Genomic DNA, 21,884 nt, shown 5'->3' on the forward strand with positions numbered 1-21,884 from the left:
TGCACCAGGACCCTTAGCACTTTTAAAATGCCATTCAATGCCACGGGCTAGATGTAAACTGCAGATGACCATGTTGTGGTAGTTACCATGGATACCCAAGTGATGTGTGAGCTAACACATAGGCCCAACAGATTCCAAGAAGGCCAGAATCACCAGCGGCACCACCATCGATTGTCAGGTCACCCGGATTCAGCAAATACCAGAGTCCAAAATGATGCAGGTTTATACTGTTAATTTTCAGTTTATCGTTACAGTTGGTGTTATTCCATGTCGGAAGGGACGCAGCTACAGCCAGTGGGGTAACTAGAGACAGGCAGGCAGCTATGTGCAACAAAGGTAGGCGTGTTGTTTTCATATGCAGATCTGAAATATTGTCTTATATGCAAGAGGAGGAGTGATGGGGGTTCAGGCAAAAGCCAGGTTATGGATTGCATTGCTAAATGCTCCATCAGAGTGCAATGGTCGCCTGTCCTTTTTTTAAGTGATGATGTGGGTTTAGCCTGTGCTGTATGTATGTATGGGTGGCTGACTGCCACCCACCCAGAAAGTGTATGGGAGGCTGGTTGGCTGCCAGCCTTCCTTCCATTCCTATGAGTAATGTGAGTGCTCATGAAGGGGACATGGTTGGGTCCACCCCTTTCCCGGTTATCCCCTCTAGGCCTTTTGGCTTAGATCAAGTGTAAAAAAAGAAAGGATCTTGCGACAGATCGCATCCTGAGGCACGTTTTTTTTTGTGTGAATACTTGCACTTGGGTGACTTGTGAGCACATACTGATACATACGTTCCCTATCTGGGGACCATAAATTAAATGGATTTTTGAGAAAGGGAGCTGATTTGGAAGCTTGCTTCTGTCGCCCTATGCATTGACCCGATGTGGCAGTATCTTCGGGTAGTGAACAGTGCACCACCCCATTCCAGTGTTAAACAAGAAAGATTCTCATTTAATCCTCCGTGGGTGAGAATTTGAGTTTGAGAATTGGAGACCAAAATGATGAGTTGCACTGACTGGTTTATGAACGTCTATTCATTTAGCGTTTTAATGACCATGTTTGCACACTGATTGGTGTAAAAAAATAAAATAAAACTAAATAATAATAATCTAGCACACCTGTGCAGGTTTGACATGACATGACAGGTAGCTGTCTTGTGGGTGGTGCTGAATTCTGTTAAATGGCATGAGGGTCTCATGCCTATACACAAGGGTGTGTCATTGCTGTTGCTTGACCATGCATTGGTTTCTGTGGTCAGTGAATGATAAAAACAAAATTTACCATCCATTGATGGATGGGAAATCCGCCATGAGGCATTTGTTTTTAGAAACTGCTGCTCACAACCAATGTTGCAATGGAGTGTCTCCATCTGCTGGTGGTATTGGAAAGGCATTAGTGCTATGACAGGGTCTGAAGAAGAAGAAGAAGAAGACGGAAAAAAATATATATAAAAAGAAAAAGAGAGAGAGAGAGAGAGACACTGACTTAGTGAGCGAGTGAGTGAGAGAGTGAGAGTGAGTGAGAGTGAATGAGTGAGTGAGTGAGTGAGAACAAATGAGTTAAAGCAAGTGAGTGAGAGAGATCGAATGAATGAAAGTCTGAATGACAGAAAGAAAAAAGGATGAAGAAAGAAGCATGAAGAAAAAAAAATGTATATGGAGTTGCTGACATGAGTGCAATCTACAAAGCCGTTGAGGCTGATCCTCATGGGAGGATTATTGCACCAGGACCCTTAGCACTTTTAAAATGCCATTCAATGCCACGGGCTAGATGTAAACTGCAGATGACCATGTTGTGGTAGTTACCATGGATACCCAAGTGATGTGTGAGCTAACACATAGGCCCAACAGATTCCAAGAAGGCCAGAATCACCAGCGGCACCACCATCGATTGTCAGGTCACCCGGATTCAGCAAATACCAGAGTCCAAAATGATGCAGGTTTATACTGTTAATTTTCAGTTTATCGTTACAGTTGGTGTTATTCCATGTCGGAAGGGACGCAGCTACAGCCAGTGGGGTAACTAGAGACAGGCAGGCAGCTATGTGCAACAAAGGTAGGCGTGTTGTTTTCATATGCAGATCTGAAATATTGTCTTATATGCAAGAGGAGGAGTGATGGGGGTTCAGGCAAAAGCCAGGCTATGGATTGCATTGCTAAATGCTCCATCAGAGTGCAATGGTCGCCTGTCCTTTTTTTAAGTGATGATGTGGGTTTAGCCTGTGCTGTATGTATGTATGGGTGGCTGACTGCCACCCACCCAGAAAGTGTATGGGAGGCTGGTTGGCTGCCAGCCTTCCTTCCATTCCTATGAGTAATGTGAGTGCTCATGAAGGGGACATGGTTGGGTCCACCCCTTTCCCGGTTATCCCCTCTAGGCCTTTTGGCTTAGATCAAGTGTAAAAAAAGAAAGGATCTTGCGACAGATCGCATCCTGAGGCACGTTTTTTTTTTGTGTGAATACTTGCACTTGGGTGACTTGTGAGCACATACTGATACATACGTTCCCTATCTGGGGACCATAAATTAAATGGATTTTTGAGAAAGGGAGCTGATTTGGAAGCTTGCTTCTGTCGCCCTATGCATTGACCCGATGTGGCAGTATCTTCGGGTAGTGAACAGTGCACCACCCCATTCCAGTGTTAAACAAGAAAGATTCTCATTTAATCCTCCGTGGGTGAGAATTTGAGTTTGAGAATTGGAGACCAAAATGATGAGTTGCACTGACTGGTTTATGAACGTCTATTCATTTAGCGTTTTAATGACCATGTTTGCACACTGATTGGTGTAAAAAAATAAAATAAAACTAAATAATAATAATCTAGCACACCTGTGCAGGTTTGACATGACATGACAGGTAGCTGTCTTGTGGGTGGTGCTGAATCCTGTTAAATGACATGAGGGTCTCATGCCTATACACAAGGGTGTGTCATTGCTGTTGCTTGACCATGCATTGGTTTCTGTGGTCAGTGAATGATAAAAACAAAATTTACCATCCATTGATGGATGGGAAATCCGCCATGAGGCATTTGTTTTTAGAAACTGCTGCTCACAACCAATGTTGCAATGGAGTGTCTCCATCTGCTGGTGGTATTGGAAAGGCATTAGTGCTATGACAGGGTCTGAAGAAGAAGAAGACGGAAAAAAATATATATAAAAAGAAAAAGAGAGAGAGAGAGAGACTGACTTAGTGAGCGAGTGAGTGAGAGAGTGAGAGTGAGTGAGAGTGAATGAGTGAGTGAGTGATTGAGTGAGTGAGTGAGTGAGTGAGAACAAATGAGTTAAAGCAAGTGAGTGAGAGAGATCGAATGAATGAAAGTCTGAATGACAGAAAGAAAAAAGGATGAAGAAAGAAGCATGAAGAAAAAAAAATGTATATGGAGTTGCTGACATGAGTGCAATCTACAAAGCCGTTGAGGCTGATCCTCATGGGAGGATTATTGCACCAGGACCCTTAGCACTTTTAAAATGCCATTCAATGCCACGGGCTAGATGTAAACTGCAGATGACCATGTTGTGGTAGTTACCATGGATACCCAAGTGATGTGTGAGCTAACACATAGGCCCAACAGATTCCAAGAAGGCCAGAATCACCAGCGGCACCACCATCGATTGTCAGGTCACCCGGATTCAGCAAATACCAGAGTCCAAAATGATGCAGGTTTATACTGTTAATTTTCAGTTTATCGTTACAGTTGGTGTTATTCCATGTCGGAAGGGACGCAGCTACAGCCAGTGGGGTAACTAGAGACAGGCAGGCAGCTATGTGCAACAAAGGTAGGCGTGTTGTTTTCATATGCAGATCTGAAATATTGTCTTATATGCAAGAGGAGGAGTGATGGGGGTTCAGGCAAAAGCCAGGTTATGGATTGCATTGCTAAATGCTCCATCAGAGTGCAATGGTCGCCTGTCCTTTTTTTAAGTGATGATGTGGGTTTAGCCTGTGCTGTATGTATGTATGGGTGGCTGACTGCCACCCACCCAGAAAGTGTATGGGAGGCTGGTTGGCTGCCAGCCTTCCTTCCATTCCTATGAGTAATGTGAGTGCTCATGAAGGGGACATGGTTGGGTCCACCCCTTTCCCAGTTATCCCCTCTAGGCCTTTTGGCTTAGATCAAGTGTAAAAAAAGAAAGGATCTTGCGACAGATCGCATCCTGAGGCACGTTTTTTTTTTGTGTGAATACTTGCACTTGGGTGACTTGTGAGCACATACTGATACATACGTTCCCTATCTGGGGACCATAAATTAAATGGATTTTTGAGAAAGGGAGCTGATTTGGAAGCTTGCTTCTGTCGCCCTATGCATTGACCCGATGTGGCAGTATCTTCGGGTAGTGAACAGTACACCACCCCATTCCAGTGTTAAACAAGAAAGATTCTCATTTAATCCTCCGTGGGTGAGAATTTGAGTTTGAGAATTGGAGACCAAAATGATGAGTTGCACTGACTGGTTTATGAACGTCTATTCATTTAGCGTTTTAATGACCATGTTTGCACACTGATTGGTGTAAAAAAATAAAATAAAACTAAATAATAATAATCTAGCACACCTGTGCAGGTTTGACATGACATGACAGGTAGCTGTCTTGTGGGTGGTGCTGAATCCTGTTAAATGACATGAGGGTCTCATGCCTATACACAAGGGTGTGTCATTGCTGTTGCTTGACCATGCATTGGTTTCTGTGGTCAGTGAATGATAAAAACAAAATTTACCATCCATTGATGGATGGGAAATCCGCCATGAGGCATTTGTTTTTAGAAACTGCTGCTCACAACCAATGTTGCAATGGAGTGTCTCCATCTGCTGGTGGTATTGGAAAGGCATTAGTGCTATGACAGGGTCTGAAGAAGAAGAAGAAGAAGACGGAAAAAAATATATATAAAAAGAAAAAGAGAGAGAGAGAGAGAGACTGACTTAGTGAGCGAGTGAGTGAGAGAGTGAGAGTGAGTGAGAGTGAATGAGTGAGTGAGTGATTGAGTGAGTGAGTGAGTGAGAACAAATGAGTTAAAGCAAGTGAGTGAGAGAGATCGAATGAATGAAAGTCTGAATGACAGAAAGAAAAAAGGATGAAGAAAGAAGCATGAAGAAAAAAAAATGTATATGGAGTTGCTGACATGAGTGCAATCTACAAAGCCGTTGAGGCTGATCCTCATGGGAGGATTATTGCACCAGGACCCTTAGCACTTTTAAAATGCCATTCAATGCCACGGGCTAGATGTAAACTGCAGATGACCATGTTGTGGTAGTTACCATGGATACCCAAGTGATGTGTGAGCTAACACATAGGCCCAACAGATTCCAAGAAGGCCAGAATCACCAGCGGCACCACCATCGATTGTCAGGTCACCCGGATTCAGCAAATACCAGAGTCCAAAATGATGCAGGTTTATACTGTTAATTTTCAGTTTATCGTTACAGTTGGTGTTATTCCATGTCGGAAGGGACGCAGCTACAGCCAGTGGGGTAACTAGAGACAGGCAGGCAGCTATGTGCAACAAAGGTAGGCGTGTTGTTTTCATATGCAGATCTGAAATATTGTCTTATATGCAAGAGGAGGAGTGATGGGGGTTCAGGCAAAAGCCAGGTTATGGATTGCATTGCTAAATGCTCCATCAGAGTGCAATGGTCGCCTGTCCTTTTTTTAAGTGATGATGTGGGTTTAGCCTGTGCTGTATGTATGTATGGGTGGCTGACTGCCACCCACCCAGAAAGTGTATGGGAGGCTGGTTGGCTGCCAGCCTTCCTTCCATTCCTATGAGTAATGTGAGTGCTCATGAAGGGGACATGGTTGGGTCCACCCCTTTCCCGGTTATCCCCTCTAGGCCTTTTGGCTTAGATCAAGTGTAAAAAAAGAAAGGATCTTGCGACAGATCGCATCCTGAGGCACGTTTTTTTTTGTGTGAATACTTGCACTTGGGTGACTTGTGAGCACATACTGATACATACGTTCCCTATCTGGGGACCATAAATTAAATGGATTTTTGAGAAAGGGAGCTGATTTGGAAGCTTGCTTCTGTCGCCCTATGCATTGACCCGATGTGGCAGTATCTTCGGGTAGTGAACAGTGCACCACCCCATTCCAGTGTTAAACAAGAAAGATTCTCATTTAATCCTCCGTGGGTGAGAATTTGAGTTTGAGAATTGGAGACCAAAATGATGAGTTGCACTGACTGGTTTATGAACGTCTATTCATTTAGCGTTTTAATGACCATGTTTGCACACTGATTGGTGTAAAAAAATAAAATAAAACTAAATAATAATAATCTAGCACACCTGTGCAGGTTTGACATGACATGACAGGTAGCTGTCTTGTGGGTGGTGCTGAATCCTGTTAAATGGCATGAGGGTCTCATGCCTATACACAAGGGTGTGTCATTGCTGTTGCTTGACCATGCATTGGTTTCTGTGGTCAGTGAATGATAAAAACAAAATTTACCATCCATTGATGGATGGGAAATCCGCCATGAGGCATTTGTTTTTAGAAACTGCTGCTCACAACCAATGTTGCAATGGAGTGTCTCCATCTGCTGGTGGTATTGGAAAGGCATTAGTGCTATGACAGGGTCTGAAGAAGAAGAAGAAGAAGAAGACGGAAAAAAATATATATAAAAAGAAAAAGAGAGAGAGAGAGAGAGAGACTGACTTAGTGAGCGAGTGAGTGAGAGAGTGAGAGTGAGTGAGAGTGAATGAGTGAGTGAGTGAGTGAGTGAGAACAAATGAGTTAAAGCAAGTGAGTGAGAGAGATCGAATGAATGAAAGTCTGAATGACAGAAAGAAAAAAGGATGAAGAAAGAAGCATGAAGAAAAAAAAATGTATATGGAGTTGCTGACATGAGTGCAATCTACAAAGCCGTTGAGGCTGATCCTCATGGGAGGATTATTGCACCAGGACCCTTAGCACTTTTAAAATGCCATTCAATGCCACGGGCTAGATGTAAACTGCAGATGACCATGTTGTGGTAGTTACCATGGATACCCAAGTGATGTGTGAGCTAACACATAGGCCCAACAGATTCCAAGAAGGCCAGAATCACCAGCGGCACCACCATCGATTGTCAGGTCACCCGGATTCAGCAAATACCAGAGTCCAAAATGATGCAGGTTTATACTGTTAATTTTCAGTTTATCGTTACAGTTGGTGTTATTCCATGTCGGAAGGGACGCAGCTACAGCCAGTGGGGTAACTAGAGACAGGCAGGCAGCTATGTGCAACAAAGGTAGGCGTGTTGTTTTCATATGCAGATCTGAAATATTGTCTTATATGCAAGAGGAGGAGTGATGGGGGTTCAGGCAAAAGCCAGGCTATGGATTGCATTGCTAAATGCTCCATCAGAGTGCAATGGTCGCCTGTCCTTTTTTTAAGTGATGATGTGGGTTTAGCCTGTGCTGTATGTATGTATGGGTGGCTGACTGCCACCCACCCAGAAAGTGTATGGGAGGCTGGTTGGCTGCCAGCCTTCCTTCCATTCCTATGAGTAATGTGAGTGCTCATGAAGGGGACATGGTTGGGTCCACCCCTTTCCCGGTTATCCCCTCTAGGCCTTTTGGCTTAGATCAAGTGTAAAAAAAGAAAGGATCTTGCGACAGATCGCATCCTGAGGCACGTTTTTTTTTGTGTGAATACTTGCACTTGGGTGACTTGTGAGCACATACTGATACATACGTTCCCTATCTGGGGACCATAAATTAAATGGATTTTTGAGAAAGGGAGCTGATTTGGAAGCTTGCTTCTGTCGCCCTATGCATTGACCCGATGTTGCAGTATCTTCGGGTAGTGAACAGTGCACCACCCCATTCCAGTGTTAAACAAGAAAGATTCTCATTTAATCCTCCGTGGGTGAGAATTTGAGTTTGAGAATTGGAGACCAAAATGATGAGTTGCACTGACTGGTTTATGAACGTCTATTCATTTAGCGTTTTAATGACCATGTTTGCACACTGATTGGTGTAAAAAAATAAAATAAAACTAAATAATAATAATCTAGCACACCTGTGCAGGTTTGACATGACATGACAGGTAGCTGTCTTGTGGGTGGTGCTGAATCCTGTTAAATGACATGAGGGTCTCATGCCTATACACAAGGGTGTGTCATTGCTGTTGCTTGACCATGCATTGGTTTCTGTGGTCAGTGAATGATAAAAACAAAATTTACAATCCATTGATGGATGGGAAATCCGCCATGAGGCATTTGTTTTTAGAAACTGCTGCTCACAACCAATGTTGCAATGGAGTGTCTCCATCTGCTGGTGGTATTGGAAAGGCATTAGTGCTATGACAGGGTCTGAAGAAGAAGAAGAAGAAGACGGAAAAAAATATATATAAAAAGAAAAAGAGAGAGAGAGAGAGAGACTGACTTAGTGAGCGAGTGAGTGAGAGAGTGAGAGTGAGTGAGAGTGAATGAGTGAGTGAGTGATTGAGTGAGTGAGTGAGTGAGTGAGAACAAATGAGTTAAAGCAAGTGAGTGAGAGAGATCGAATGAATGAAAGTCTGAATGACAGAAAGAAAAAAGGATGAAGAAAGAAGCATGAAGAAAAAAAAATGTATATGGAGTTGCTGACATGAGTGCAATCTACAAAGCCGTTGAGGCTGATCCTCATGGGAGGATTATTGCACCAGGACCCTTAGCACTTTTAAAATGCCATTCAATGCCACGGGCTAGATGTAAACTGCAGATGACCATGTTGTGGTAGTTACCATGGATACCCAAGTGATGTGTGAGCTAACACATAGGCCCAACAGATTCCAAGAAGGCCAGAATCACCAGCGGCACCACCATCGATTGTCAGGTCACCCGGATTCAGCAAATACCAGAGTCCAAAATGATGCAGGTTTATACTGTTAATTTTCAGTTTATCGTTACAGTTGGTGTTATTCCATGTCGGAAGGGACGCAGCTACAGCCAGTGGGGTAACTAGAGACAGGCAGGCAGCTATGTGCAACAAAGGTAGGCGTGTTGTTTTCATATGCAGATCTGAAATATTGTCTTATATGCAAGAGGAGGAGTGATGGGGGTTCAGGCAAAAGCCAGGCTATGGATTGCATTGCTAAATGCTCCATCAGAGTGCAATGGTCGCCTGTCCTTTTTTTAAGTGATGATGTGGGTTTAGCCTGTGCTGTATGTATGTATGGGTGGCTGACTGCCACCCACCCAGAAAGTGTATGGGAGGCTGGTTGGCTGCCAGCCTTCCTTCCATTCCTATGAGTAATGTGAGTGCTCATGAAGGGGACATGGTTGGGTCCACCCCTTTCCCGGTTATCCCCTCTAGGCCTTTTGGCTTAGATCAAGTGTAAAAAAAGAAAGGATCTTGCGACAGATCGCATCCTGAGGCACGTTTTTTTTTTTGTGTGAATACTTGCACTTGGGTGACTTGTGAGCACATACTGATACATACGTTCCCTATCTGGGGACCATAAATTAAATGGATTTTTGAGAAAGGGAGCTGATTTGGAAGCTTGCTTCTGTCGCCCTATGCATTGACCCGATGTGGCAGTATCTTCGGGTAGTGAACAGTGCACCACCCCATTCCAGTGTTAAACAAGAAAGATTCTCATTTAATCCTCCGTGGGTGAGAATTGGAGACCAAAATGATGAGTTGCACTGACTGGTTTATGAACGTCTATTCATTTAGCGTTTTAATGACCATGTTTGCACACTGATTGGTGTAAAAAAATAAAATAAAACTAAATAATAATAATCTAGCACACCTGTGCAGGTTTGACATGACATGACAGGTAGCTGTCTTGTGGGTGGTGCTGAATCCTGTTAAATGACATGAGGGTCTCATGCCTATACACAAGGGTGTGTCATTGCTGTTGCTTGACCATGCATTGGTTTCTGTGGTCAGTGAATGATAAAAACAAAATTTACCATCCATTGATGGATGGGAAATCCGCCATGAGGCATTTGTTTTTAGAAACTGCTGCTCACAACCAATGTTGCAATGGAGTGTCTCCATCTGCTGGTGGTATTGGAAAGGCATTAGTGCTATGACAGGGTCTGAAGAAGAAGAAGACGGAAAAAAATATATATAAAAAGAAAAAGAGAGAGAGAGAGAGACTGACTTAGTGAGCGAGTGAGTGAGAGAGTGAGAGTGAGTGAGAGTGAATGAGTGAGTGAGTGAGTGAGTGATTGAGTGAGTGAGTGAGTGAGTGAGAACAAATGAGTTAAAGCAAGTGAGTGAGAGAGATCGAATGAATGAAAGTCTGAATGACAGAAAGAAAAAAGGATGAAGAAAGAAGCATGAAGAAAAAAAAATGTATATGGAGTTGCTGACATGAGTGCAATCTACAAAGCCGTTGAGGCTGATCCTCATGGGAGGATTATTGCACCAGGACCCTTAGCACTTTTAAAATGCCATTCAATGCCACGGGCTAGATGTAAACTGCAGATGACCATGTTGTGGTAGTTACCATGGATACCCAAGTGATGTGTGAGCTAACACATAGGCCCAACAGATTCCAAGAAGGCCAGAATCACCAGCGGCACCACCATCGATTGTCAGGTCACCCGGATTCAGCAAATACCAGAGTCCAAAATGATGCAGGTTTATACTGTTAATTTTCAGTTTATCGTTACAGTTGGTGTTATTCCATGTCGGAAGGGACGCAGCTACAGCCAGTGGGGTAACTAGAGACAGGCAGGCAGCTATGTGCAACAAAGGTAGGCGTGTTGTTTTCATATGCAGATCTGAAATATTGTCTTATATGCAAGAGGAGGAGTGATGGGGGTTCAGGCAAAAGCCAGGCTATGGATTGCATTGCTAAATGCTCCATCAGAGTGCAATGGTCGCCTGTCCTTTTTTTAAGTGATGATGTGGGTTTAGCCTGTGCTGTATGTATGTATGGGTGGCTGACTGCCACCCACCCAGAAAGTGTATGGGAGGCTGGTTGGCTGCCAGCCTTCCTTCCATTCCTATGAGTAATGTGAGTGCTCATGAAGGGGACATGGTTGGGTCCACCCCTTTCCCGGTTATCCCCTCTAGGCCTTTTGGCTTAGATCAAGTGTAAAAAAAGAAAGGATCTTGCGACAGATCGCATCCTGAGGCACGTTTTTTTTTTGTGTGAATACTTGCACTTGGGTGACTTGTGAGCACATACTGATACATACGTTCCCTATCTGGGGACCATAAATTAAATGGATTTTTGAGAAAGGGAGCTGATTTGGAAGCTTGCTTCTGTCGCCCTATGCATTGACCCGATGTGGCAGTATCTTCGGGTAGTGAACAGTGCACCACCCCATTCCAGTGTTAAACAAGAAAGATTCTCATTTAATCCTCCGTGGGTGAGAATTGGAGACCAAAATGATGAGTTGCACTGACTGGTTTATGAACGTCTATTCATTTAGCGTTTTAATGACCATGTTTGCACACTGATTGGTGTAAAAAAATAAAATAAAACTAAATAATAATAATCTAGCACACCTGTGCAGGTTTGACATGACATGACAGGTAGCTGTCTTGTGGGTGGTGCTGAATCCTGTTAAATGACATGAGGGTCTCATGCCTATACACAAGGGTGTGTCATTGCTGTTGCTTGACCATGCATTGGTTTCTGTGGTCAGTGAATGATAAAAACAAAATTTACCATCCATTGATGGATGGGAAATCCGCCATGAGGCATTTGTTTTTAGAAACTGCTGCTCACAACCAATGTTGCAATGGAGTGTCTCCATCTGCTGGTGGTATTGGAAAGGCATTAGTGCTATGACAGGGTCTGAAGAAGAAGAAGAAGAAGACGGAAAAAAATATATATAAAAAGAAAAAGAGAGAGAGAGAGAGAGACTGACTTAGTGAGCGAGTGAGTGAGAGAGTGAGAGTGAGTGAGAGTGAATGAGTGAGTGAGTGAGTGAGTGATTGAGTGAGTGAGTGAGTGAGTGAGAACAAATGAGTTAAAGCAAGTGAGTGAGAGAGATCGAATGAATGAAAGTCTGAATGACAGAAAGAAAAAAGGATGAAGAAAGAAGCATGAAGAAAAAAAAATGTATATGGAGTTGCTGACATGAGTGCAATCTACAAAGCCGTTGAGGCTGATCCTCATGGGAGGATTATTGCACCAGGACCCTTAGCACTTTTAAAATGCCATTCAATGCCACGGGCTAGATGTAAACTGCAGATGACCATGTTGTGGTAGTTACCATGGATACCCAAGTGATGTGTGAGCTAACACATAGGCCCAACAGATTCCAAGAAGGCCAGAATCACCAGCGGCACCACCATCGATTGTCAGGTCACCCGGATTCAGCAAATACCAGAGTCCAAAATGATGCAGGTTTATACTGTTAATTTTCAGTTTATCGTTACAGTTGGTGTTATTCCATGTCGGAAGGGACGCAGCTACAGCCAGTGGGGTAACTAGAGACAGGCAGGCAGCTATGTGCAACAAAGGTAGGCGTGTTGTTTTCATATGCAGATCTGAAATATTGTCTTATATGCAAGAGGAGGAGTGATGGGGGTTCAGGCAAAAGCCAGGCTATGGATTGCATTGCTAAATGCTCCATCAGAGTGCAATGGTCGCCTGTCCTTTTTTTAAGTGATGATGTGGGTTTAGCCTGTGCTGTATGTATGTATGGGTGGCTGACTGCCACCCACCCAGAAAGTGTATGGGAGGCTGGTTGGCTGCCAGCCTTCCTTCCATTCCTATGAGTAATGTGAGTGCTCATGAAGGGGACATGGTTGGGTCCACCCCTTTCCCGGTTATCCCCTCTAGGCCTTTTAGCTTAGATCAAGTGTAAAAAAAGAAAGGATCTTGCGACAGATCGCATCCTGAGGCACGTTTTTTTTTTTGTGTGAATACTTGCACTTGGGTGACTTGTGAGCACATACTGATACATACGTTCCCTATCTGGGGACCATAAATTAAATGGATTTTTGAGAAAGGGAGCTGAGTTGGAAGCTTGCTTCTGTCGCCCTATGCATTGACCCGATGTGGCAGTATCTTCGGGTAGTGAACAGTGCACCACCCCATTCCAGTGTTAAACAAGAAAGATTCTCATTTAATCCTCCGTGGGTGAGAATTTGAGTTTGAGAATTGGAGACCAAAATGATGAGTTGCACTGACTGGTTTATGAACGTCTATTCATTTAGCGTTTTAATGACCATGTTTGCACACTGATTGGTGTAAAAAAATAAAATAAAACTAAATAATAATAATCTAGCACACCTGTGCAGGTTTGACATGACATGACAGGTAGCTGTCTTGTGGGTGGTGCTGAATCCTGTTAAATGACGTGAGGGTCTCATGCCTATACACAAGGGTGTGTCATTGCTGTTGCTTGACCATGCATTGGTTTCTGTGGTCAGTGAATGATAAAAACAAAATTTACCATCCATTGATGGATGGGAAATCCGCCATGAGGCATTTGTTTTTAGAAACTGCTGCTCACAACCAATGTTGCAATGGAGTGTCTCCATCTGCTGGTGGTATTGGAAAGGCATTAGTGCTATGACAGGGTCTGAAGAAGAAGAAGAAGAAGACGGAAAAAAATATATATAAAAAGAAAAAGAGAGAGAGAGAGAGAGACTGACTTAGTGAGCGAGTGAGTGAGAGAGTGAGAGTGAGTGAGAGTGAATGAGTGAGTGAGTGATTGAGTGAGTGAGTGAGTGAGTGAGAACAAATGAGTTAAAGCAAGTGAGTGAGAGAGATCGAATGAATGAAAGTCTGAATGACAGAAAGAAAAAAGGATGAAGAAAGAAGCATGAAGAAAAAAAAATGTATATGGAGTTGCTGACATGAGTGCAATCTACAAAGCCGTTGAGGCTGATCCTCATGGGAGGATTATTGCACCAGGACCCTTAGCACTTTTAAAATGCCATTCAATGCCACGGGCTAGATGTAAACTGCAGATGACCATGTTGTGGTAGTTACCATGGATACCCAAGTGATGTGTGAGCTAACACATAGGCCCAACAGATTCCAAGAAGGCCAGAATCACCAGCGGCACCACCATCGATTGTCAGGTCACCCGGATTCAGCAAATACCAGAGTCCAAAATGATGCAGGTTTATACTGTTAATTTTCAGTTTATCGTTACAGTTGGTGTTATTCCATGTCGGAAGGGACGCAGCTACAGCCAGTGGGGTAACTAGAGACAGGCAGGCAGCTATGTGCAACAAAGGTAGGCGTGTTGTTTTCATATGCAGATCTGAAATATTGTCTTATATGCAAGAGGAGGAGTGATGGGGGTTCAGGCAAAAGCCAGGCTATGAATTGCATTGCTAAATGCTCCATCAGAGTGCAATGGTCGCCTGTCCTTTTTTTAAGTGATGATGTGGGTTTAGCCTGTGCTGTATGTATGTATGGGTGGCTGACTGCCACCCACCCAGAAAGTGTATGGGAGGCTGGTTGGCTGCCAGCCTTCCTTCCATTCCTATGAGTAATGTGAGTGCTCATGAAGGGGACATGGTTGGGTCCACCCCTTTCCCCGTTATCCCCTCTAGGCCTTTTGGCTTAGATCAAGTGTAAAAAAAGAAAGGATCTTGCGACAGATCGCATCCTGAGGCACGTTTTTTTTTGTGTGAATACTTGCACTTGGGTGACTTGTGAGCACATACTGATACATACGTTCCCTATCTGGGGACCATAAATTAAATGGATTTTTGAGAAAGGGAGCTGATTTGGAAGCTTGCTTCTGTCGCCCTATGCATTGACCCGATGTGGCAGTATCTTCGGGTAGTGAACAGTGCACCACCCCATTCCAGTGTTAAACAAGAAAGATTCTCATTTAATCCTCCGTGGGTGAGAATTTGAGTTTGAGAATTGGAGACCAAAATGATGAGTTGCACTGACTGGTTTATGAACGTCTATTCATTTAGCGTTTTAATGACCATGTTTGCACACTGATTGGTGTAAAAAAATTAAATAAAACTAAATAATAATAATCTAGCACACCTGTGCAGGTTTGACATGACATGACAGGTAGCTGTCTTGTGGGTGGTGCTGAATCCTGTTAAATGACATGAGGGTCTCATGCCTATACACAAGGGTGTGTCATTGCTGTTGCTTGACCATGCATTGGTTTCTGTGGTCAGTGAATGATAAAAACAAAATTTACCATCCATTGATGGATGGGAAATCCGCCATGAGGCATTTGTTTTTAGAAACTGCTGCTCACAACCAATGTTGCAATGGAGTGTCTCCATCTGCTGGTGGTATTGGAAAGGCATTAGTGCTATGACAGGGTCTGAAGAAGAAGAAGAAGAAGAAGAAGACGGAAAAAAATATATATAAAAAGAAAAAGAGAGAGAGAGAGAGAGACTGACTTAGTGAGTGAGAGAGTGAGAGTGAGTGAGAGTGAATGAGTGAGTGAGTGATTGAGTGAGTGAGTGAGTGAGAACAAATGAGTTAAAGCAAGTGAGTGAGAGAGATCGAATGAATGAAAGTCTGAATGACAGAAAGAAAAAAGGATGAAGAAAGAAGCATGAAGAAAAAAAAATGTATATGGAGTTGCTGACATGAGTGCAATCTACAAAGCCGTTGAGGCTGATCCTCATGGGAGGATTATTGCACCAGGACCCTTAGCACTTTTAAAATGCCATTCAATGCCACGGGCTAGATGTAAACTGCAGATGACCATGTTGTGGTAGTTACCATGGATACCCAAGTGATGTGTGAGCTAACACATAGGCCCAACAGATTCCAAGAAGGCCAGAATCACCAGCGGCACCACCATCGATTGTCAGGTCACCCGGATTCAGCAAATACCAGAGTCCAAAATGATGCAGGTTTATACTGTTAATTTTCAGTTTATCGTTACAGTTGGTGTTATTCCATGTCGGAAGGGACGCAGCTACAGCCAGTGGGGTAACTAGAGACAGGCAGGCAGCTATGTGCAACAAAGGTAGGCGTGTTGTTTTCATATGCAGATCTGAAATATTGTCTTATATGCAAGAGGAGGAGTGATGGGGGTTCAGGCAAAAGCCAGGCTATGGATTGCATTGCTAAATGCTCCATCAGAGTGCAATGGTCGCCTGTCCTTTTTTTAAGTGATGATGTGGGTTTAGCCTGTGCTGTATGTATGTATGGGTGGCTGACTGCCACCCACCCAGAAAGTGTATGGGAGGCTGGTTGGCTGCCAGCCTTCCTTCCATTCCTATGAGTAATGTGAGTGCTCATGAAGGGGACATGGTTGGGTCCACCCCTTTCCCGGTTATCCCCTCTAGGCCTTTTGGCTTAGATCAAGTGTAAAAAAAAGAAAGGATCTTGCGACAGATCGCATCCTGAGGCACGTTTTTTTTGGTGTGAATACTTGCACTTGGGTGACTTGTGAGCACATACTGATACATACGTTTCCTATCTGGGGACCATAAATTAAATGGATTTTTGAGAAAGGGAGCTGATTTGGAAGCTTGCTTCTGTCGCCCTATGCATTGACCCGATGTGGCAGTATCTTCGGGTAGTGAACAGTGCACCACCCCATTCCAGTGTTAAACAAGAAAGATTCTCATTTAATCCTCCGTGGGTGAGAATTTGAGTTTGAGAATTGGAGACCAAAATGATGAGTTGCACTGACTGGTTTATGAACGTCTATTCATTTAGCGTTTTAATGACCATGTTTGCACACTGATTGGTGTAAAAAAATAAAATAAAACTAAATAATAATAATCTAGCACACCTGTGCAGGTTTGACATGACATGACAGGTAGCTGTCTTGTGGGTGGTGCTGAATCCTGTTAAATGACATGAGGGTCTCATGCCTATACACAAGGGTGTGTCATTGCTGTTGCTTGACCATGCATTGGTTTCTGTGGTCAGTGAATGATAAAAACAAAATTTACCATCCATTGATGGATGGGAAATCCGCCATGAGGCATTTGTTTTTAGAAACTGCTGCTCACAACCAATGTTGCAATGGAGTGTCTCCATCTGCTGGTGGTATTGGAAAGGCATTAGTGCTATGACAGGGTCTGAAGAAGAAGAAGAAGAAGACGGAAAAAAATATATATAAAAAGAAAAAGAGAGAGAGAGAGAGAGACTGACTTAGTGAGCGAGTGAGTGAGAGAGTGAGAGTGAGTGAGAGTGAATGAGTGAGTGATTGAGTGAGTGAGTGAGTGAGTGAGAACAAATGAGTTAAAGCAAGTGAGTGAGAGAGATCGAATGAATGAAAGTCTGAATGACAGAAAGAAAAAAGGATGAAGAAAGAAGCATGAAGAAAAAAAAATGTATATGGAGTTGCTGACATGAGTGCAATCTACAAAGCCGTTGAGGCTGATCCTCATGGGAGGATTATTGCACCAGGACCCTTAGCACTTTTAAAATGCCATTCAATGCCACGGGCTAGATGTAAACTGCAGATGACCATGTTGTGGTAGTTACCATGGATACCCAAGTGATGTGTGAGCTAACACATAGGCCCAACAGATTCCAAGAAGGCCAGAATCACCAGCGGCACCACCATCGATTGTCAGGTCACCCGGATTCAGCAAATACCAGAGTCCAAAATGATGCAGGTTTATACTGTTAATTTTCAGTTTATCGTTACAGTTGGTGTTATTCCATGTCGGAAGGGACGCAGCTACAGCCAGTGGGGTAACTAGAGACAGGCAGGCAGCTATGTGCAACAAAGGTAGGCGTGTTGTTTTCATATGCAGATCTGAAATATTGTCTTATATGCAAGAGAAGGAGTGATGGGGGTTCAGGCAAAAGCCAGGCTATGGATTGCATTGCTAAATGCTCCATCAGAGTGCAATGGTCGCCTGTCCTTTTTTTAAGTGATGATGTGGGTTTAGCCTGTGCTGTATGTATGTATGGGTGGCTGACTGCCACCCACCCAGAAAGTGTATGGGAGGCTGGTTGGCTGCCAGCCTTCCTTCCATTCCTATGAGTAATGTGAGTGCTCATGAAGGGGACATGGTTGGGTCCACCCCTTTCCCCGTTATCCCCTCTAGGCCTTTTGGCTTAGATCAAGTGTAAAAAAAGAAAGGATCTTGCGACAGATCGCATCCTGAGGCACGTTTTTTTTTGTGTGAATACTTGCACTTGGGTGACTTGTGAGCACATACTGATACATACGTTCCCTATCTGGGGACCATAAATTAAATGGATTTTTGAGAAAGGGAGCTGATTTGGAAGCTTGCTTCTGTCACCCTATGCATTGACCCGATGTGGCAGTATCTTCGGGTAGTGAACAGTGCACCACCCCATTCCAGTGTTAAACAAGAAAGATTCTCATTTAATCCTCCGTGGGTGAGAATTTGAGTTTGAGAATTGGAGACCAAAATGATGAGTTGCACTGACTGGTTTATGAACGTCTATTCATTTAGCGTTTTAATGACCATGTTTGCACACTGATTGGTGTAAAAAAATAAAATAAAACTAAATAATAATAATCTAGCACACCTGTGCAGGTTTGACATGACATGACAGGTAGCTGTCTTGTGGGTGGTGCTGAATCCTGTTAAATGACATGAGGGTCTCATGCCTATACACAAGGGTGTGTCATTGCTGTTGCTTGACCATGCATTGGTTTCTGTGGTCAGTGAATGATAAAAACAAAATTTACCATCCATTGATGGATGGGAAATCCGCCATGAGGCATTTGTTTTTAGAAACTGCTGCTCACAACCAATGTTGCAATGGAGTGTCTCCATCTGCTGGTGGTATTGGAAAGGCATTAGTGCTATGACAGGGTCTGAAGAAGAAGAAGAAGAAGAAGAAGAAGACGGAAAAAAATATATATAAAAAGAAAAAGAGAGAGAGAGAGACTGACTTAGTGAGCGAGTGAGTGAGAGAGTGAGAGTGAGTGAGAGTGAATGAGTGAGTGAGTGATTGAGTGAGTGAGTGAGTGAGTGAGAACAAATGAGTTAAAGCAAGTGAGTGAGAGAGATCGAATGAATGAAAGTCTGAATGACAGAAAGAAAAAAGGATGAAGAAAGAAGCATGAAGAAAAAAAAATGTATATGGAGTTGCTGACATGAGTGCAATCTACAAAGCCGTTGAGGCTGATCCTCATGGGAGGATTATTGCACCAGGACCCTTAGCACTTTTAAAATGCCATTCAATGCCACGGGCTAGATGTAAACTGCAGATGACCATGTTGTGGTAGTTACCATGGATACCCAAGTGATGTGTGAGCTAACACATAGGCCCAACAGATTCCAAGAAGGCCAGAATCACCAGCGGCACCACCATCGATTGTCAGGTCACCCGGATTCAGCAAATACCAGAGTCCAAAATGATGCAGGTTTATACTGTTAATTTTCAGTTTATCGTTACAGTTGGTGTTATTCCATGTCGGAAGGGACGCAGCTACAGCCAGTGGGGTAACTAGAGACAGGCAGGCAGCTATGTGCAACAAAGGTAGGCGTGTTGTTTTCATATGCAGATCTGAAATATTGTCTTATATGCAAGAGGAGGAGTGATGGGGGTTCAGGCAAAAGCCAGGCTATGGATTGCATTGCTAAATGCTCCATCAGAGTGCAATGGTCGCCTGTCCTTTTTTTAAGTGATGATGTGGGTTTAGCCTGTGCTGTATGTATGTATGGGTGGCTGACTGCCACCCACCCAGAAAGTGTATGGGAGGCTGGTTGGCTGCCAGCCTTCCTTCCATTCCTATGAGTAATGTGAGTGCTCATGAAGGGGACATGGTTGGGTCCACCCCTTTCCCGGTTATCCCCTCTAGGCCTTTTGGCTTAGATCAAGTGTAAAAAAAGAAAGGATCTTGCGACAGATCGCATCCTGAGGCACGTTTTTTTTTTTGTGTGAATACTTGCACTTGGGTGACTTGTGAGCACATACTGATACATACGTTCCCTATCTGGGGACCATAAATTAAATGGATTTTTGAGAAAGGGAGCTGATTTGGAAGCTTGCTTCTGTCGCCCTATGCATTGACCCGATGTGGCAGTATCTTCGGGTAGTGAACAGTGCACCACCCCATTCCAGTGTTAAACAAGAAAGATTCTCATTTAATCCTCCGTGGGTGAGAATTTGAGTTTGAGAATTGGAGACCAAAATGATGAGTTGCACTGACTGGTTTATGAACGTCTATTCATTTAGCGTTTTAATGACCATGTTTGCACACTGATTGGTGTAAAAAAATAAAATAAAACTAAATAATAATAATCTAGCACACCTGTGCAGGTTTGACATGACATGACAGGTAGCTGTCTTGTGGGTGGTGCTGAATCCTGTTAAATGACATGAGGGTCTCATGCCTATACACAAGGGTGTGTCATTGCTGTTGCTTGACCATGCATTGGTTTCTGTGGTCAGTGAATGATAAAAAAAAAATTTACCATCCATTGATGGATGGGAAATCCGCCATGAGGCATTTGTTTTTAGAAACTGCTGCTCACAACCAATGTTGCAATGGAGTGTCTCCATCTGCTGGTGGTATTGGAAAGGCATTAGTGCTATGACAGGGTCTGAAGAAGAAGAAGAAGAAGAAGAAGAAGACGGAAAAAAATATATATAAAAAGAAAAAGAGAGAGAGAGAGAGAGACTGACTTAGTGAGTGAGTGAGTGAGAGAGTGAGAGTGAGTGAGAGTGAATGAGTGAGTGAGTGATTGAGTGAGTGAGTGAGTGAGTGAGTGAGAACAAATGAGTTAAAGCAAGTGAGTGAGAGAGATCGAATGAATGAAAGTCTGAATGACAGAAAGAAAAAAGGATGAAGAAAGAAGCATGAAGAAAAAAAAATGTATATGGAGTTGCTGACATGAGTGCAATCTACAAAGCCGTTGAGGCTGATCCTCATGGGAGGATTATTGCACCAGGACCCTTAGCACTTTTAAAATGCCATTCAATGCCACGGGCTAGATGTAAACTGCAGATGACCATGTTGTGGTAGTTACCATGGATACCCAAGTGATGTGTGAGCTAACACATAGGCCCAACAGATTCCAAGAAGGCCAGAATCACCAGCGGCACCACCATCGATTGTCAGGTCACCCGGATTCAGCAAATACCAGAGTCCAAAATGATGCAAGTTTATACTGTTAATTTTCAGTTTATCGTTACAGTTGGTGTTATTCCATGTCGGAAGGGACGCAGCTACAGCCAGTGGGGTAACTAGAGACAGGCAGGCAGCTATGTGCAACAAAGGTAGGCGTGTTGTTTTCATATGCAGATCTGAAATATTGTCTTATATGCAAGAGGAGGAGTGATGGGGGTTCAGGCAAAAGCCAGGCTATGGATTGCATTGCTAAATGCTCCATCAGAGTGCAATGGTCGCCTGTCCTTTTTTTAAGTGATGATGTGGGTTTAGCCTGTGCTGTATGTATGTATGGGTGGCTGACTGCCACCCACCCAGAAAGTGTATGGGAGGCTGGTTGGCTGCCAGCCTTCCTTCCATTCCTATGAGTAATGTGAGTGCTCATGAAGGGGACATGGTTGGGTCCACCCCTTTCCCGGTTATCCCCTCTAGGCCTTTTGGCTTAGATCAAGTGTAAAAAAAGAAAGGATCTTGAGACAGATCGCATCCTGAGGCACGTTTTTTTTTGTGTGAATACTTGCACTTGGGTGACTTGTGAGCACATACTGATACATACGTTCCCTATCTGGGGACCATAAATTAAATGGATTTTTGAGAAAGGGAGCTGATTTGGAAGCTTGCTTCTGTCGCCCTATGCATTGACCCGATGTGGCAGTATCTTCGGGTAGTGAACAGTGCACCACCCCATTCCAGTGTTAAACAAGAAAGATTCTCATTTAATCCTCCGTGGGTGAGAATTTGAGTTTGAGAATTGGAGACCAAAATGATGAGTTGCACTGACTGGTTTATGAACGTCTATTCATTTAGCGTTTTAATGACCATGTTTGCACACTGATTGGTGTAAAAAAATAAAATAAAACTAAATAATAATAATCTAGCACACCTGTGCAGGTTTGACATGACATGACAGGTAGCTGTCTTGTGGGTGGTGCTGAATCCTGTTAAATGACATGAGGGTCTCATGC

The 21,884-nt window shown here is 43.5% G+C and overlaps 13 pseudogenes; all 13 read left to right on the forward strand.

The window, feature by feature from the left end:
• The first annotated feature begins 647 nt into the window (after nt 1–647).
• On the forward strand, nt 648–911 carry LOC130287098 (U2 spliceosomal RNA; annotated as a pseudogene).
• A 1,446-nt stretch (nt 912–2,357) lies between these two features.
• LOC130288082 (U2 spliceosomal RNA) lies at nt 2,358–2,622 on the forward strand (annotated as a pseudogene).
• A 1,456-nt stretch (nt 2,623–4,078) lies between these two features.
• On the forward strand, nt 4,079–4,343 carry LOC130289699 (U2 spliceosomal RNA; annotated as a pseudogene).
• A 1,460-nt stretch (nt 4,344–5,803) lies between these two features.
• On the forward strand, nt 5,804–6,067 carry LOC130287099 (U2 spliceosomal RNA; annotated as a pseudogene).
• A 1,453-nt stretch (nt 6,068–7,520) lies between these two features.
• Nucleotides 7,521–7,784, forward strand: LOC130285774 (U2 spliceosomal RNA; annotated as a pseudogene).
• A 1,464-nt stretch (nt 7,785–9,248) lies between these two features.
• Nucleotides 9,249–9,514, forward strand: LOC130288339 (U2 spliceosomal RNA; annotated as a pseudogene).
• A 1,450-nt stretch (nt 9,515–10,964) lies between these two features.
• On the forward strand, nt 10,965–11,229 carry LOC130288084 (U2 spliceosomal RNA; annotated as a pseudogene).
• Nucleotides 11,230–12,687: 1,458 nt separating this feature from the next.
• On the forward strand, nt 12,688–12,953 carry LOC130289797 (U2 spliceosomal RNA; annotated as a pseudogene).
• Nucleotides 12,954–14,417: 1,464 nt separating this feature from the next.
• Nucleotides 14,418–14,681, forward strand: LOC130287101 (U2 spliceosomal RNA; annotated as a pseudogene).
• Nucleotides 14,682–16,139: 1,458 nt separating this feature from the next.
• Nucleotides 16,140–16,404, forward strand: LOC130289352 (U2 spliceosomal RNA; annotated as a pseudogene).
• Nucleotides 16,405–17,864: 1,460 nt separating this feature from the next.
• Nucleotides 17,865–18,128, forward strand: LOC130289333 (U2 spliceosomal RNA; annotated as a pseudogene).
• Nucleotides 18,129–19,597: 1,469 nt separating this feature from the next.
• LOC130288340 (U2 spliceosomal RNA) lies at nt 19,598–19,863 on the forward strand (annotated as a pseudogene).
• A 1,477-nt stretch (nt 19,864–21,340) lies between these two features.
• LOC130287760 (U2 spliceosomal RNA) lies at nt 21,341–21,604 on the forward strand (annotated as a pseudogene).
• The last annotated feature ends 280 nt before the right edge of the window (nt 21,605–21,884 follow it).

Source organism: Hyla sarda, chromosome 8 (assembly GCF_029499605.1).
Source record: "Hyla sarda isolate aHylSar1 chromosome 8, aHylSar1.hap1, whole genome shotgun sequence".
NCBI lineage: Eukaryota > Metazoa > Chordata > Amphibia > Anura > Hylidae > Hyla > Hyla sarda.